The 17946-nt window shown below is 45.0% G+C and overlaps 1 protein-coding gene and 1 long non-coding RNA gene across 2 annotated transcripts in view; one reads left to right on the plus strand and one right to left on the minus strand.

The window, feature by feature from the left end:
• LOC138109342 (uncharacterized) overlaps positions 1–9534 on the minus strand; it is a 57279-nt gene extending 47745 nt beyond the window's left edge. Inside the window, exon 1 of the long non-coding RNA XR_011150420.1 lies at positions 9411–9534. This is a non-coding gene — a long non-coding RNA (uncharacterized lncRNA). The remainder of the gene's footprint in view (positions 1–9410) is intronic.
• Positions 9347–17946, plus strand: part of KATNAL1 (katanin catalytic subunit A1 like 1) — a 39649-nt gene continuing 31049 nt past the window's right edge. Inside the window, exon 1 of the mRNA XM_069012553.1 lies at positions 9347–9425. The gene's annotated coding sequence lies outside the window, so the exon portion shown is untranslated. The remainder of the gene's footprint in view (positions 9426–17946) is intronic.

Consider the following 17946-nt stretch of genomic DNA (forward strand, 5'->3'; position numbering starts at 1 on the left):
TCATCCCACCACAGGACTAAAACTGGGTATGTAGGACATGTCACCACTATGTCCCACACTGAGGTCATTGGAGGAAGCCTGAGCACCCAACTGTCCCCTCTGCTGAATCGTAGCTTTCTCCTTGGGGACCTCTTCAGGTACATCCCATGCATTCAAGGCAAGGCATGGATCTTGAGTAGTTCACTCTCGAGATTGCCCCCAAATGGCAATAAGGCCAAGAACATTATATTTGGCTCCCCCAGACCCACACTGTCTTCCAGCACTATTCCTGCATGTTCCACACTGGGCAGAGATGGACACCACAGGGTACATACATATGAGATCCAGGGTACAGGGCTGTGTGGCATGGACAGAGCAGTCTGGAGGAGCCCTACGTGTCCTGGGTGCACATCAGCACGCACCACTGAGCCTTGGAATGGAAAACTGCTCCGTCTCTTGTGTGGATACAGACTTTGGAGACACTTGCAAATAATGACAAATAATGACATATCAGCTAGCACTGCACTGAACAGTGGTACTGGAGACTGCTTTCATCAGGTAGAAAGGTCCCAAGGACTGTCTCAGCAGGAGGGGGATTTTTTGGTATCTCAGCAAAACAGAAACCCGGAATAAAAATTATAAAAGGTGACAAGGAGAAAGAGCACAGGATCACCTTCCCCATCCTGAGAAATCCGTAGAATATTATTCTCCTGTGCACTTGGAACAACTTCTTTTAATAAACTTTGTTCTTCTTTTGTAACCTGTAATTATGGAAACCTCAATCTTTTATCTTATGCACAAGTACCCTCATCATACATGTATTTTTACACTGTCAAAGAATGTGAAGACTTAAGGCTCTTGTATTGGTTTTGGCTGGGATGAAGTTAATTTTCTTCACAGTAGCTGGTGCGGGGCTGTATTTTGGATTTGTGCTGGAGACAGTAACAACATGGGGATGTTTTGGTTACTGCTGAGCAGGGCTTACACAGGGTCAAGGCCTTTTCCACCTCTCACCCCACCCTGCCAGCGATGGACTGGGGGTGCACATGGAGTTGGGAGGGGACAGAGCTGGGACAGCTGACCCCAGCTGACCAAAGGGATATCCCAGACCATGTGGTGTCATGCTCAGCATATAAAGCTGGAGGAAGAAGGGGAGCTGTTCAGAGGGATGATGTTGATCTTCCCAAGTAATCATTAAGTGTGATGAAGCCTGGCTTTCCCAGGAGATGGCTAAACACCTGCCTGCCTGTGGGAAGTTGTGAATGAATTCCTTAATTTTCTTTGCTTGCTTGTGTGGCTTGTGCACTACCTATTAAACTGTCTTTATCTCAGCCCATGGGTTTTCTCACTTTTACCCTTCTGATTCTCCCATCCCACTGGCCAGGGAGTGAGTGAGCAGCTGTGTGGGGCTGAGCTGCCTACTGGGGTTAAGCCACAACAGGCTCATTTTGTAACTTCATTACATTTAAAAATGCATCAAATATGAAAATTAAATGCAACACTTCTGCTCTTTTTTTTTTTTTCTTTTAAGGTGACATGAAAAAAATTATTTGAATGAGGAAATGCATACAGAAAGACAACAGCATATATAGGTTTAACTCCAGCTTAGAATATAGAAGTTAGTGTCAGCTGTGCTTCCTTGTGGATTTTAGCTTCTTCCTTACTCGATTCTTTAGGAATGTTTTAATTCTTACTTGCATGGAGAAGGACCAGAAAGAGGTGAGTACTTCAGCTAAAAGAAGTAATTAGGTAGGTCAAGCTATGGAAGATCACAGATAAGTATAATTAAACAATCTCTTCACAGGTTATTAAGATGCCTACCTAATGACTACTGAACTTTAAAAAGCAGCACAAGATGCCATGCAAAACTATTAAAAACTACTAATAGTTCTCTCACCTCATTGTGTTTGTGGCTAGCCTTCCTAATACATGCTTGTTTTAAAAGAATACTGTTTTATAACAGGATAGTTAATTCTGTAACAACATGAAATACCTTAACTGCCAGAGACTGCAAAAGTGTCCCAGTGGTGGACACCAGTAGCATCAAGTCTGTCTGAACTGGAATGAGTTTTAATAATCAGAAAATGAAGCTTTAGTGACATACTAGCAGCTGAGTCTGGGTGGTTTTGAAGGTCAGCAGACAGGGCAGTTGAACCTCACTTGTTGTAGTCAGCAGTGCTCTGTGTACAAGGAGCAGCTGCTCAGCCTGGAGGTGGGATTCAGCTGCCCAAGTGTAGGTATTTCACATCTGAGTATCTCTTAGAGGTCATATGAAGCATTGTCTAAAAGGCCGGATTTTCCATTGATTTTGAAAAGAATTTAAGACAACTAGTTTACGAGCAGATGCCTGCATTGTAGGTACACTGCATCCAGTATGTCTGTTGAAACATTAGCAGCCCTTGGCTGATGGGTGGGGAACTTCTTAAGCTACTCCAACTTGACTGCAGCTGCTCTATGCTAGTGGCAACACCATGCTTCAGGCGTATTTATAAAGTTCGGCATACCTTTTCATGGTACATTTGTAAATCCTGTAATAATTCTGTTTAAATTATGGCCACTTTTGACATGGATAACAGAGATACATGGATAGATTATATCTTCTTACAGTGATGCAAACCATAATAAACTTCCATGACATTTTTGAAACTGTTAATTGTATAAAAGTCATGTGCTTGAACAGAACGATGCTTAGATACAAGACTCAGTCTCCTTAACTTACATCTTAGAGTTAAACATATCTTTTTCTTGGTGGCACACTTAGCAAATAGGTTCCCGAGGTCAACAGTGCATTTCTGTCCCTTGCTAAAGCTCATCCCTTCCTCAGACCTGTTTACAAGGTCATGCAATAAAGAAAATCACAGACATGACCTAGGTTAAAGTTACACCTTCTTTTGCAGGGTTCCTTTCAACCCAGATGATTTCACCAACCTAGCTGGCAGTACCACCACATCAACCCCTGTACTAGCCCAAGAGACAGAGTGATATGTAAAGCAGAAGGCAAGAATGAGTGCTGAGGGGTGGAGACCAGGTAAGTCAGTTTAGTTGCCAAGGAAAAGATGCAAAGAACAGCACAGGAAGGCATTCAGAGTTGAAGAGGCTCCTCTAAATGATAATTCAGAGCAGAAGCCTAACTAACAGTCTGAACTGCTCTCTGGAGGAGCCTCTCTCACTCCTTCAACTATGCAAGGCATCTAGGGAGACAAGCCTCCTAATTTAGGCATCTAAGTTAGATGTTTAAATGTAGGCAGTGAATATTCCCCCTGAGAATGTGAATGGGATGTTATAATAGTTTAAAACATGTTTCGCTGTGATACCGATGTCTGTTCTTTTATGAGATACTGTTCTTTGTGCCACCGATCCTCTACTGACACAACCACGTTCCTCATTTATTAGATAAATGAACAACAGTAACAGAATGCATATTGTTCAGTGACGGTCCAAATTTTGAAGTTAAAAAAAGATTCTAAATTTTACTCTCAAAATATGAACCAGATTAAATTGTTCACATGGAAACCACTGCAAATTCCCAGTAGTAATTGTTTTAGGGGACCAGAAAGGGAAAAGAGATTCTTCACAATGATCACCAGCATATATTTAACTTTATTGCTCTCTTCAAACATTTTTTTTTAATTTTTCAATTAGGAACCTTGATCTCTATTTACATCTTGTCTACATTGCTCCTATCCACTCAGAACCTTTTACATATTCAGTGATGGGGGTTTCAGAAGTTATCAATAAACGACAGAAGTTGTGAAGTTCTTTCAGTGCAGATGCATGGCTTACCTCCTGCCCTGCAAAATCTTGATACTTAGGCATGCACCAAAACACCAATTTTCAGTGCGCCTTTCTCCAGTGTAAACTCATTGCCATTGATCACAGCACTAGTCAAAGGACTATTTGAGACAGTTGTGGAAGGAATGCTCTTTAAATGTAGCTGTCTTCTCTCCTGGATGAATATGTTTACAGGAATAGATTGTTAAAACCAATTCATCTTCTAGTGTCTCACACTGTGAAACTGGAACTAATATGCCTAAGAAATCAAAAATGCTGGGCAAGCCATTAATATGTATTAGACTGTGCTTTGTTTATTCTAGTGGTTTGGGCATCTACACAGTGTGTGCAAAAATCTGCCTAACAGTTCCCTTATTTGAAACCACCACTGCTAAGTCAGGAAAACATCCATGGAGAAATGAGAATAATATACACCAGTATGACTTAAAATTAATGGCTGTGCCTGAGTTAAGGGGCTCAACTGATATAACTGGTTCAAACTATCAAATCTTACTATCCTATGGCGTTGTATCCATTTCCACTTAGCTCTCATCCCTTCAAGAAATCTGCCAATGGATCATACACAGTATTGCAACTTGTGCACAGAAGTAGGTGCTGCAGGTATCCTTAAGTGAGGAGCTGCTGGTCATTTTACACAGGCACACTGGGCAGCTTTTTGCCAGATGAAATCTACAGCAGCCAAGTTCTGCCTGCCTTGTGCTCAGCAGAAGCACCAGCTGAGTGTATCTTTTCTACTGTGCGACTTACCACAAAACTAAAAGGAACTTGGTTAGACCTCCATCCTTTAGCAAATACAGTTGAAACTGGCCAGTGAGGTTCAAACTTATTGCAGTGGGACAGACAGAGCAACCCCAGAATGCCACATCTTTAGAAAAACAGCTTATAATTCAGACTCTACCATGAAAGAGTTGTCCCAGCAAACAAAAGCACATCATGAGAGATTTTCTCTCAGCTGTCAACCCCAGCAGACAGATTAAGGGAACTTTGCCACTTGATACAGTCTAGTGGTCTGCCACAGGACTGAGATGGTGTAAATAAACTTTCTTTCCTGGTCCACGTTTTCACTTAACAGCTGACACGCGGCTCCTTGGGCGTGACTTTACTTTCTCTGAGGTTTCTGTCCAAGTCTTCCTCTGTCTTTGACTGCTGTAAGCTACTTCCTTATCCCTTCTCCAAAAAGTAATACTCCAACATATGCAAAATGCTTCTGCATGTAAAGGACACACATAAAAGAAACACAATATCCTAGTTCCTGTTTATTTTTCTAATTTCTTCCACAGACTCAAAGCAGAATAGATGGGTTTTTCTCAGTGTACTGTGGGCTTGCTTCTACCCATTTCAAAGATCTGTCCTCTCTTCCACCTGTGCTTTCCATTAATGTGACCCTGGCCTATTCTTCATCATTTTAATCAACCTACTCAAAACTGCCATGACAGCTTTCTCTCTGTGGCTCTAACAATGCAACACATTGGGTGGGACTCCCGTCACCTACCTTTAGACATCTACAGTGCAAACACTTACATTTATGTTGATCAGATAAGTCTGCTATAAACATGGAAAAAAATTAAGCACATTCAGGGCACAACCCACCTTGGTCAAAGCAGGAATTGTATCCCCAAAGTCTTAACTCAGAGGCAAAGGTCTACAAGACAGAGGTGTACATTTACCAGATAAATAAAAACACCCTTGTCTATTCCTCCTCTTGCCTTCTGACTTAATTGAAATCCCATTTGAAAATTAACTGCTTTCCCTTACACTGTTCTCTATTAACAATTCACAGCACTTCAAGATGTGCATTGTGGGAAAGATGTTGACTAAATCTTTCTCAAGGTTCAGACTCTGAGGTTCTTTCCTAGGAGAGAAATTGGTGGATGTGTCATACTGGTAAATATCATTCCATAAAAATATCTAGGCAGAAGGACAATTACTATGTGTGTATGAAAATTAACAGTCCACTGATGCCTTTGCTGACTTGTGTGTAACTTCCCTTGGAAGGTTAATGGCCATGAATATGTAACATGCACCTTCTCCTCCCTACTGCTTCCCTATTGTTTTTCATTTTTCATTATTACAGCATTTCTCCATACAGCCTGTAAGACCTTTGGTAAAGAGTTATGTTTGCATGTGAGCATTAAAGCTTATTATGAAGGCACAATAATTCCTGTAGTCTAGTTAAATATAATTGCAAGGGGAAGAGAAGATAGAAGCAAAGGGCAGTTCATAATTCATAGACTTCTCACATGATTTCAACCTTCTCGTTGCAGAATTTTGTGGGTAGGAGGAGGTTACAAATGAAGCTCTCTGCTACTTTGTGCTAAAAGCCGGTGCCAGCCCTCTAGCCAATGGAATTTATGTAATGATAACCAAATCAATTCAGAAACCGGTTTTGTTAATCTGACAGACCCTAAGAGTGCACAGCTTTAAACTTCTCTAACAGTGTCTGCAATTACTCTAGCTGAAGAGACACTTCTGAACCAAATCTAATGTTCATGGCAAAAGAGTTACATTAATTTATATCAGCTTCTGATTGAGCTGACTAGAATAAATCAGAGTGAGTGGGCACACAATCAGCTCTGCTGGCAGATTTGCAGATTGCTGGAAAGGGGCATGATAAGTCTCTGGGGTCTGGCTGTGAGTAATGCTCTCCTCCACCAACACAGCTGGATCCTGCCTAACCATAGTCGCTGACACCCACCAACATCGTGTCTTATCCAGAACCGCTAGGTTTATAGCCCCTATCAAAAAATAAAAAGTTGTAATCCATGAGACTATAACTCAGAGTAGAACAAGCTTCAGTGGCTTAAGGTGTCACCTCCCCTCCCAGCAATTTCCTACCTCCTCTTTGCCTAAGATTACTGCCTCACAGCAGAGTTGGTGGAATGAGACACACACACTAGTCCCAGCTGCTTCAACACAAGGTCCAGCAAATTAGCCTAAACTGCTCGTAAAATGACTTTAACATCATATTTTGCATTAAAATGGCTTAGAAACAGTAGTGTTTTCCAATCCAGGGACTGCTGTGGAGGCAGGAACCTTCAGTAAGGAGGTCAGGGAAAGCAGTATTTTTTGCACCAGTCCAGCCAGCTTTGCTTGAATTTGGCCCAGCAATAGGAAAGACTATGAAATTTCACACTTACAGTTACCATTCTTCTGCCTTATTAACAGGCTTATGAACTTCTGATTGTCTGTCTGGACTAGATGACCTTCTGAGGTCCCCTCCAACATTAATTACCCTATATAGCTAGCGTGCATGGCCAGGAACCCGAGAGGTGGTTCTTCCTGCTGACACAGTCACTTAGCATATCTTGGCAAACTGTGGAGACCCATGCTTACCAAACTTTGCCTCAGAGGAGCCAAAATAGGTTGACACTGGTATTGTTCTGGTGTTGAGCAGCTGCTTTTCAGAAGGGAGGTGAGCTCTAATACAGGGACCCTCTGCTGCTAGGAAGCAGCCCTGCTCGACTCAATCATTACTAAAAAAAGGGATGGGGGAAGAATACCCAACCAGACAAATAGAGATTATGCCCAAATACTCAGGCTTCTCTGTGTCACAATTTCCTAGCTGGGGATACAATCCTCAGACAAAGCAGTTAACGCGTTGCCTAATGTGATAAGAGGTACATAGTCTCGTGGGAAGGGGCATTACGGAAGTGCTGGGACAAGGCTGCTTATCATCTGCTCTCCCCTAGAAACGCTGAACTCTGTAAGGTCTGCACAGCATCTATGTTTTTGGGTATGTGAAAAAACAGCAGGAATTGATGTCATGGGCAGGCAAGTTCGAAGAAATCTGGAAAAGGGGGAAGCCAGAGTTGCAGCTGTTATGAATTCATCACGATTTTGGCCCCAGTTCCAAAATCCTCACAAAGACATAAGAATCTCCACATGATTTTGAGGGAAGCAAGATCTGTAGATACATGAGTGACACATTCACACATCCTGTATTGTTTAAGAGGCATACTGAGCTTTTAGTTACAATCCCTGCTCTTTCACTTGTGTCAGCATTTCTGAGAACCTTATTGTGAGACACAACCTCATGCTGCTACCTTAAAGTAACTACAACAGAAATCACGTACTACTATCAGGTGTGATCACAAGATCATCGTCACTGGGACAGCCTCAGAGCTGTCACAAGGCAGTTCCAGCAGTAAGGGCTCACTGCAGTGGTGCAGCTGCACACAGAAATACAGCTCAGATCCGCTGAGATTTCAATGGGCTGTTCCTGCCTCCACATCTCCTCTGCCTTCCTTGTGCCTGCGGCAGCTCTACAGACTCAGCTAATTCGGGAACTTTTTCCAGCTGAACTCGGTTAATTTTTTGGAGGAGCATAACTGGCTCTCCACCAGATCAGATTCCAGGCTTGCCTTGCCAGATGGCATCATCGGTGTTACTGCGGTGTAAATAACAAACAGGAAGGCATGGCCATGATCAGAGAGAAATGCAGGACTGCCCCTTTTGGTGGCAACACAGACACAGGCTGGCTTGCATTAACTGTGAAATTACATCCTTAGAAAGATTTATAACTGCATGGCTCCCCTCGCAGGACACCAGGCTGCTCGTATTAACCGTGAGCTGCACGCTTCAGAAACGCTAGGTAACATTCACCCTCAGGAGATGACACGAACTGGGTGGTGCCACCCTGTGAGGCTGCCTGTGATCACCAAATACCACTTGGTTCAGGAACAGGGCAAATCCCTAAAAATGTTCCTTTACTGTACTATAAAAGTGTATTAAACTGCTATAGCAAAGATGGCCCAGTGCCCTTCTGCGTGCCCATACAGGACAAACGTGTGCTCTGCATTCCCTAGAAACTCCCACAGCCGAGGTGGAGGCAGATGAGGTTTGCATTCAGAGTGTGAATGAGCTCTGATGTGAATTCAGAGCTCTTCTCGGTGGTTCCAGCTACAAGGACACGACGCAAGGGCAGAAACTGATGCACAGGAAGTTCCAGCTGAACATGAGGAAGAACTTCTTTACTGTGCAATGACCGCGCACTGGAACAGGCTGTCCAGAGAGGTTGTGGAGCCTCCCTCACTGGAGCTATTCAAGAAGTGCCTGGACTCAATCCTGTGCCATGCGCTCCAGGACGGCCCTGCTTGAGCAGGGAGTTTGGACCAGATGCTCCCCTGTGGTCCCCCTTCCAGCCTGACGCATCCTGTGACTCTGTGTTTTCAGCCTCCCCGATCCGAGCACTGGCGCAGCACAGCGCAGAGCGCGGCCGGCGCTCCCTCCCTCCTGCCCGGCCGAGCACTGCGCCGCTCCAGCTCCCGCAGCGAGCGGGACGCTCTCCGCCCGCCTCCGCCCGGGATGCTCAGCGCGGAGCCCTGCCGAGGGCTGCCAAACACGGGCTGGGCGGCGGCGCCCGCAGCCATCGCCGCCGGTGCCGCGGCGTTTTCCTTTAGGAAAATCCCTTTCCCCCGCCGTCAGGACAAGGCGGAGGCGCTCCGGAGGCCGGGGTGGCGGTGCCGTCCCCTCCCCGCGCCCGCCGCCGCCGCCGCCATGGCAACCGCCCGTCGCCGCGCGCGCGCACCCCCTTCCCCGCCCGCCCCCCCGCGCCTCCCCCCCCCCCCCCCCGGCCCCGGTCTGACGGAGCCGCAGCGCTGCGCCCCCTCCCCGCGCCGCTCCCGCCCGCGGACACGCACCCCCGGCTCTCCCAGGTAACGGCAGGGCCCGGGAACGGGGCAGCCCCTCACGGCGCTGCTGCCCGCGCCGGGCGGCGGCTCCGACCCCGCCACGCTGAGAGAGGCGGTGGGGATGGGGGGGGGACCAGCGGTAGAGGCTGGAGGAGGGCGGGGGCGCCCCCCCTCCACTCCCGCAGAGCGTGCCGGGAAGTGTAGTCCGCGCCCCCCCGTCTGGCGCTGGGGGCTGCCGGGAGAGGCGGCGGGAGGGAACTACAGCCCCCAGCGCTCTCGGCGGAGGGGGAGAGATGGGTGCGGCGGAGGGGGAGAGATGGGTGCTGCGGAGGGGGGACCCCTGTGGGGACAGGAGGCTCACTCTGAACGAGGACACCGAGGCGGCTCTTCCCTCCGGAACAGCGAGGGAGAGAAGCCCCTGTGCCGCTGCCGGGGCGGGACGGGCTGGAGGGAGGGGCGGTGCGGCAGGGCCGGCTATGGGGGTGGGCGCAGGGGCGGTGCGGCGGCAGGGGGAGGTGCGGGGCAGGGGAGTGAATGGGGGGTGGGTGGGGGAGAAATACGGGTGAGTGTCTGCTGCGGTGAGGGGAGGATGGGCTGGGGAGGGCCTCTGGATGCCAAGGGGGAGAGAAAGAATACAAGGAAAGGGGCACGTGGGAACATAGGTGGATGGATGGAAGGGGAGAGATGTGCTGGAGGAGGAGTGGTGGAGCAGATGGACGGAGAGGGCTGAGCAGAAGGTAGAGCAGACCGGAGGCTGGGAATGGGTACGAAGGAGGCATTGGTCAGAGGGAGCCCTGGTTGCATTTCTAGTTTCCAGTTTCACATCTCCTACCACGCTTAGGCTCTGTTGAGCTTGTTGCACTAGGTGGTCTAGACACAGTGTTACTTTTAAAAATTATTTTGCTACATTTCTGTTTTTTCCCCCAAAACTTCTGTCATGATGTCAGTATTGGCATTTGTCCCTTTTCTCTCTCCATTTCCTCTGCTAACAGTTCTACTGTTATTCTTTATCTTACGTTCTCCCAACAGCCATGAGGGGGAATAAAATTACAGTTTCTCTACATATCATACTTAAAATACAGATGTTTATGATTGGTATATAAGGGGGTGTCATTTTTTATTCCTGAAAATCTGTATCTTAAAAGCATCAATGCATTAGTACTCCTTGTATATGACTACTGAATGTCTATTCCTACTACAGTTTCACATTTCACAGAGATGGGTTTCTTTCCAATGGATGCTTGATTTTTATTGCAGCTGCAGACTGTTGAGCAGTTTCTTTATTCTTCCTTTTCCCCCCACCCCTGTGTCAGCTACATCCTAGAAAGGCTTTGGCTTCTTGCAGCTCCTGGTACTTGCCAGACTGCAGAAGTGAACATTGCAGCTGCAGCATGCTTCCAGGGTGCTTGGCTCTTGGAGATTTTGGGTTTTGAGCAGGTCATGGGGAGAAATGGATCCTGCCCTGACCTAATCCAAATCAAAAGACAAGAAAGTAAATGGAATACAAGAAAACAATAATAGGCTTTTATCTGGTTTTCTGTGTAATTAATTAAAAAAAACCCCAAACTGATTCTTTTGGGGATGAGCTGAGAAATCTGAAGGCTTGATGTCTGTAGCACTATCAGCAATATGCATATAAATGTATATTTAAAAACATATATAGTATTCTACTTAAATATTACATATTCTTAGTCCTAAAGAGCCAATTCTTTGGAATTCAGGGTGGGGTTTGAAAGGTGGAAAAGTATTCAGCCCAAGCTTCTGACCTTATGGGTCAGGGTTATAAACACATGTGAGTGTATTAAACCTGCAATTATTCATGGAAGGCTTATCTGGGTTGCAGACTGGCTGAGCTGGGAATGTAGCAGGAGCAGCACTGAGTCTTTGTGGAGCTGACTGTGGTCTGGTGGGGCTCATGGGCTGCAGCGCGGGGGGAACATGGGTGTGCTGTATCCAGGGTGCAGGAGCAGTTTCCCTGCCTTTCTTGGCACAGAGCCCGACCTCTGAAACATGCTGAACCCAGGCTGGCTCTGCACAGAGCCATCTTGGGAGTCTTTGGTGGCATGTTTGCTCTACCAGAAGTGCTTACACACATGATATGCAGAGAAGCAAGTGGCTCCGCAAAGGACCAGAGGGGTTATTGACTTGGGCTGGGTTCCACTTTGTTGAGCTCCAGACAGACCCTCCAGAATGCTTCAAGTACTTGGGTCCTGCATCCTGTCAGAGGAAGGGCTGACCGATCCACCTCAGGGCTGGTCCCACCTGAACACGGGTGTAGGTTTGATTTGATACTAATGCCAGAAGCCCTGGAGGCTGTCCTGGAGAGGAGAGAGATGTGTGGAGCCAGCCTGGGTCCAGCAGGGAAGATGGAACAGAAGCTTGCAAGCGTGTGTGTATGGAGTTACACTCCCCAGACTGCCCCACAGCATTTTTTTAGCTCTTTTCTTTACCCAGCCTTGCTGATGAACACCTCATTACCCCAAATAATGGTGATGTGACCGTATGGATGTGTCTGAAGCTGGTGTATGAGGTGCCTGGAGAAGGATACGATTCACAGTCAGTTTTAGGAATAGCACAGCTGTCTCCGATTCTCCTTTCTACTTCTTCAGAAAACTGTACTTCAAAGGCTCTGCAAATGGGCATTTCATTCTCCAGGATGCTTTCTGTTTGGTTCACCAAACTAATGAAATCTCTAATTTAAATCTCTAAATTAATCTTTAATTAAAACACTGACCACCTATTTAGTGTTTTCTTATGTGTTTACTTTTAACTTGTGATGAATGTCTTTAATTCATTTGAAGATTTTTTTTTCACTTGCATTCAAATAACTCTCTGTTTCAAGTTAAGTCTCAGAAGAATGCACACAAAAATAGTTTGAGGCCTGCATGCATGCTTCTTCTCCTTCCCACTTCCATACACATTTCCCCATTAACTCCATGTCTGCTATTGCAACACAGAGTTTCAGTGCAAAGCGGCCAGAAACCAGTTAGCAGAAAGCAGTTGACTGAATTGAGAGATCCCTTGGTGCTGGGTTTCCTGGACCATGGTATGTGTGTGTATGTTTTATCTGGCATGTCTGCTGCTTTGAAGAGTGACATTACCTGCTGCAACCCCAGCACTGCTGCTGCCATTGTAGCCAGTCTTGTCACTGCTAATGGACACAGCAAAAGGAAAAAAACAGCACTGGCATAGCACATTTCTCATCTTTGATTCTTTTACATGTGGTTTAAAACCAAATCTGCTGGAACTGAGCCATGTCCTTACTTACAGGTATGTTCTTAGCAGGAGTTGTGATCCTGTGAGGTCACGATCACTGGTTTCCACACCAGTCCATGGGACCACAGCTGCATGTTTAAACAAAGCCGTGTTAACAGGGAAAGATGGATTTGGCTATGGAACTTGGCAAGCCTTTTGTTTGTTTGTATTTTATCTGACAATGATCAGTTAAAATGTTGTTTTTGTCATGCAAACGTAATGCCTGATAACTGTCTGCAGCATCAGCAATTGCTTCTGAACAGGGACAGTTAATTATTAGAAATGAAGATCAGTTGTTCTGCACCTAACAACAAAACAAAAGACCTAATCTTTATAATAAAGCATGAAAGACTTATTTATTTTAATTATTGCATTTTTTAGTAACTTATTCTTAAAAATCAAAATGCATCAAGCACATGAAAAAAGATACAGTCTGTATTTCAGTCAGAAATAGACTTCTGTAGGGTTCTGGTAGGAATCACGTCATGCAGGGAAAAACACTTTTGTTCCTCTGACAGTGTTCCAGTTAGTGTTGCTGTTTATGCTTTTTCAGATAAAGCATTGTTCATATTGTTACATGTCTCTATTTTAGCAACTTTTAAATTTGAAGAGAAGGCTGCAAATCAGATCATTGTACTATTTTAAGTGAAGACATAATTGAGGCAGAAAGAGCTGTTTGAAACTGGTCAAAGCTGGCTTACAAAACCAATATGGCCTTAGCCTAAGAGGGCAGGTTTCAATTAACTGTAACGAAAAGCTTCCAAGCAGTAAGAGGAATCTGAGGAAAGAACAACTTCAGTTTATTCCTTAGACTCTGACAATGGAAATGGGTGCACATGAAAAGTGGATAAATCCAAAAATCAAAACCTCTTAACACTGGAATTCTCTTCCTTGCTTTGCTCTGTGTGGCTATTGACCTGTTCTGGGATTGTGCTGTGGCAGAGAGTCATCCTGGCTCTGCCTTGTAGAAGTGGAAACTCTACAGTCATACCTCAGTCATATGCACTGAATTCAGGAGATGGTGCCTAACAGTGTGACTCTCTGTCTTGTGACATTTCTTGTAACTCTTACATCGCATTTTGGGATGCCTGGCATCATGCATGGCTGATTTACAGAAAATGAGAAACATCAGCGAATGTCCAGGCCTTTCCAGATGTTCAGTTGTCCAGTCAGCCGTACTGCAGGGCTGCTATGATGTGAGAGCATATGTCCAGCAATCTCAAGGAGCTGTGGAATGTTTTTGTTTTGCCTGGGTAAAATTTTGTCAGAGAAAGACAAATGTCCAGAAGAATCCAGGTATGCTATAGCCCTCTCAGTGAGGAATTAACGGCTGATTTAGCTGATAAAGTCTGATTAGTAGGTATTAAATAAGGCTTGATGTGACTATTGAAACAATGAGAATAAAGCAAAAATGTGTAACAGCTCATTTAATAAGAGTCATGCATCCTGTGCAAGAGTCAAGGACTTGTGGAGAAAATGGGATGCAGTTGTGTCACTGTGTCAAAATACATGCATAAAAGAGACATGTAAAGATAGCAGGTGCCTTCTATTTTGGCACTTGCAGAGTGAATGTTCAGGATCAAGCAAGAGGAAAAGCTCTGCTGCAGAGCCCCTCTAAGGGGAGGGCATTTGCTGCCTCTGGTAAGACTCTGCTGAGATAACGCTGAGAGAGATGGGTTGAAGGGGGCCAGTCCTGTATCCACTCCCACTGGTGTGGCACACAAGTTTGGAATAGTGTGCTAAGCAAGCTGTCCCCCTTTGCCTGTCATTCACACAGTCACTGTATCTGTGATATAGTTTGTGTATATAATACTTTAATGTTAAAGTAGAGACTGTCTTTTGGATCTTGCTCAATTGTGTGTTGTTTTAGTTCTGGGAGAAAAATTATTTTCCAACCCCAGATAGGGGTCAGCTCAGCTTATGCTCCGAAGAATAGAGATTAATATCCCCTGTGACCTTTTAGCCTGGCTGCTGCAGGGCTTTTAACGAGTGGGCTTAAGACCCCATGTGTGGCAGCTATGCTGACATGAATGTCTGTAATGTCTCTTCTTGTCAATGATCCATGAACTAAGGAATCTCCAAGGATATCTTGATGTGCTGTGGAGCTGTTACGGTCTAGTGCAGGAGAGAACCACACAATGATAGAATGAAAAGTTGGTGTCACAAGTAATGTGTAAGTTGTTCTAAATGTACTTGACAAGAGTTGTCCCTGGCTGTATATTTACTTAAAAGATGTGGCTGTGATATGGTAGGAAAATTAAATATCTAAACAAAGCCCCAAGTAACAAACAACAAAACACTCTATATTTTCTGGTTCCTTGGACGTTTCTGATGTTGTATGAACTCTATAATACAATGTAGAACAGATAATGAAGAGTAAGTACATAACACAAAAAACCCCTCACCTAGTTCTAGTTAATTCTCCATCCCATCTCTGACACTGAAGAGTGTGATGTCCAGAAAACAACACAGGAAGTAGTTCCTTCCTAAAAATATTTTTTCCTTGATTTTGCACTTATTTGTTTTGATTTGCTTTGGTTATTCTGAAGTAACATTGCCATCACTAGTGTGCATACGAGGCTTGTAGTTTGTTTAAACCATTTTTAGCATTAGTTTTAAATAGCAGTAGAATCTCAGAGAAGTGCCTGGGATTCCATGAAAGCACTGATTTAGGACTGAGGCCAACAGCTGTTGTTTCAAATACGGCTCAGGTAAATGGGTGATGTTATATACACCTTTTCAAGCTATATGACCTGCTTTGGTGTCTAGGGTAGGTGATAAGTGCCTGAATCCATGAGAAAGATCCAGGGGCTTTTGTTAGCTTAGTTCTGGAGGCAGTCATGGCTCAGTAGGTACATAGGTGTACATCTACCAGCCTCCCTCCGTGCTCCAAGTTTCAGTGCCTGTCAATGTTTTATAAGCTCTCCAGTGTGACACACCAGGCCTCAAGCTCATGCTTAAGCTTTGGCATCACCAGCATGAGGCTAGAAGCCCCCAAACTATTGGTGGCTGGAGGAAATTAGGAAATGGGAGAGTCTTGTTTGGTTTGCTCCTGCAATTTTAAAACCATGTAAATTTTTCTGCATCCTGCTTCTCGGCTTCCTTGTCTAACCACTGTCCTGAAGTAGGCACATGTTTGCATGGCTCCTATGGCTTGCCTGCTGCCTGTCGATTGACCCAGCTTCCATCACAGACAGAGACAAGCTCCTGTCTCCTCTGGTGAGCAGGGGACTTTTCTGGAATTAAGGGGAGTTGGATGTGAGTATCAGCCCTCTTAAGGCAAAAGGCAGTTAAATATGCCCAGAGGGTGGGAACTAGCTGTAATGAAGAGGCAGGAGAGGTTGTAAAGCAAGTATGTGTTCTGTTTAATGGATTTCTAGGAACTGAATTCAGCAGTTCCTTAGAAATGTTTCATTTGCTCTCTCTGTTTCACTACATATGGGGCAAACCTCCAGAGATTTGAGGAATGTTTTCCTTAATGGCAACAGGCTGGTTGTGAAGCAGATCCTAACCTGGATGTGTTTGAAGACAGGTCAATGGATTCTGCCCCAGATGGTGTTCTGTTCATTTATAAGTTGACTCATGAGATCTGAATGGGTTATAACCTATCTTCAGTTCCTATCATTTTATCCATTTCCAGTGCAGTGTGAGTGACATCACTTTTTTTCCCTATTAGTTATGATCTTCTGTATTTAAAAATTAAATGGTCATAGTTGCTGCTGATCTAGATCTTGGTAATGATGTATCCTGCCTATATCAGGAAACAAAATTAGGGTTGGTGGCCTTTCCGCCTTAGATTTTCTCCTGCCCAGTAGATTACAACAGCCAGTGGGAATGATGTGCAAGCTGAAATGTGCAGCACAGCATGAGGACAAGTAAAGCCCCAGTATGTCCTGCTGTGCTTGGTGGAGTGTCATCTGTGGGGTGGCAGCATGTGCTTGCCATCAAAGTCTTCGGCCACATGCAAGTTGTGTGACCTGTGGGTTTAAGTGAGAGTGGCAGGTTTGCATGGCTTTGTTGTAGGGAGCAGGAGTGACAAGGTGGTGGAGCAGACCTGGTGTGCAGCTGCAGGCAGCAGTTAGGACCATCAGTTTGGCACCTTTGGGAGGTGGAGCGTCTGTTTGCCCAGGGCAGAATGAATGTCATGTGGATATCTGTTTAAATTGTCAGGGGTTTGAATTTTGCTAAGCACAAGGGAATACAAAGGCGTAAGACATGTCCTTAATGCCATCTTGCTCTTGTCTTGTCTGTTTATAAAACCTGCTAGCATTGTTATAACCCACTAGGACATAAAATGTTGCTTCTCCCTGTTCTGGCTTCTGTCTGCTACCGCCTGTTCCTTCTGTGCACCCCTGTACCACGGGCTGTTTTCAGCTGTGCAGCCTGAACTGTGTTTGTATCCCTCCTTCCCAGTTTCTTCTCCACCTCCTTGGTCTTGCCAAACCCTTGATGCAGCTAGTGGACCACCCTCCAGAGGTGACCTCCTCCCTCTTGGTCAGTGCAACTCTGCATTGCACAGCTATGAATTGCAATTTTTTATTTTTCATTTCCAGAGGTTTGTATCTGGGTGAATGTCAGGGACCCCATGCACACTGAGTCAGAGAACAAGGGAAAGGAACTGATGCTCTTTTTGTGTGGTGAGGACCTAAACTTTGGGTCACACAAGATTTAGATAAAAGGGCAAGCACTGCTTCAGTCTTGAACCTTAAATACAAACCTAGATGTACAACACAGCTTAAGTCTTTCTTGAATGGTTACTGGGAAAAGCTGGGCTATGGGTTTGCCTTAAAGTCATGCTGCAATTGGAGGACTAGGGGAAGGTTATACTTTGGGAATCACTGTTCTTAGGAATGTTAAATTTGGATTGCTAACTCTGTCATAAATCCCAAAGTGACATGTTAAATTTAATGAAAAAATTCAAGTCAGCATGTGGATGTTGGAGTACTTTGAAAGAATATTTAAACAGAATGAGGCTCTCAACTTTGTCTATAGTAAAGCAGCCATTCAACCATATCATAATCTCATTAGGGTGTGGGCTCTTGAAAGTGTGAAGTGCAGACATCCCTGATGCTGGTTGGCACATTTAGGCACGTATGTAATACAACAGTATAAAAAGCAATTTAACGCCTCGTGTGATTTGTGATTCACAGCTCATGGCTGCTAATATATTGTGGTGATCTACAAATTAAAGTTTAGTTTGTTAGGTTCAGTGTGGGCAGGACATTTAATTTTCTTGCATTAATTTAACAGGACTGGGGCCAAAGGCAGCAAAGAAGTTCAGCTTTTCATC

The sequence above is a fragment of the Aphelocoma coerulescens genome, chromosome 1 (genome assembly GCF_041296385.1).
Source record: "Aphelocoma coerulescens isolate FSJ_1873_10779 chromosome 1, UR_Acoe_1.0, whole genome shotgun sequence".
Taxonomy (NCBI): domain Eukaryota; kingdom Metazoa; phylum Chordata; class Aves; order Passeriformes; family Corvidae; genus Aphelocoma; species Aphelocoma coerulescens.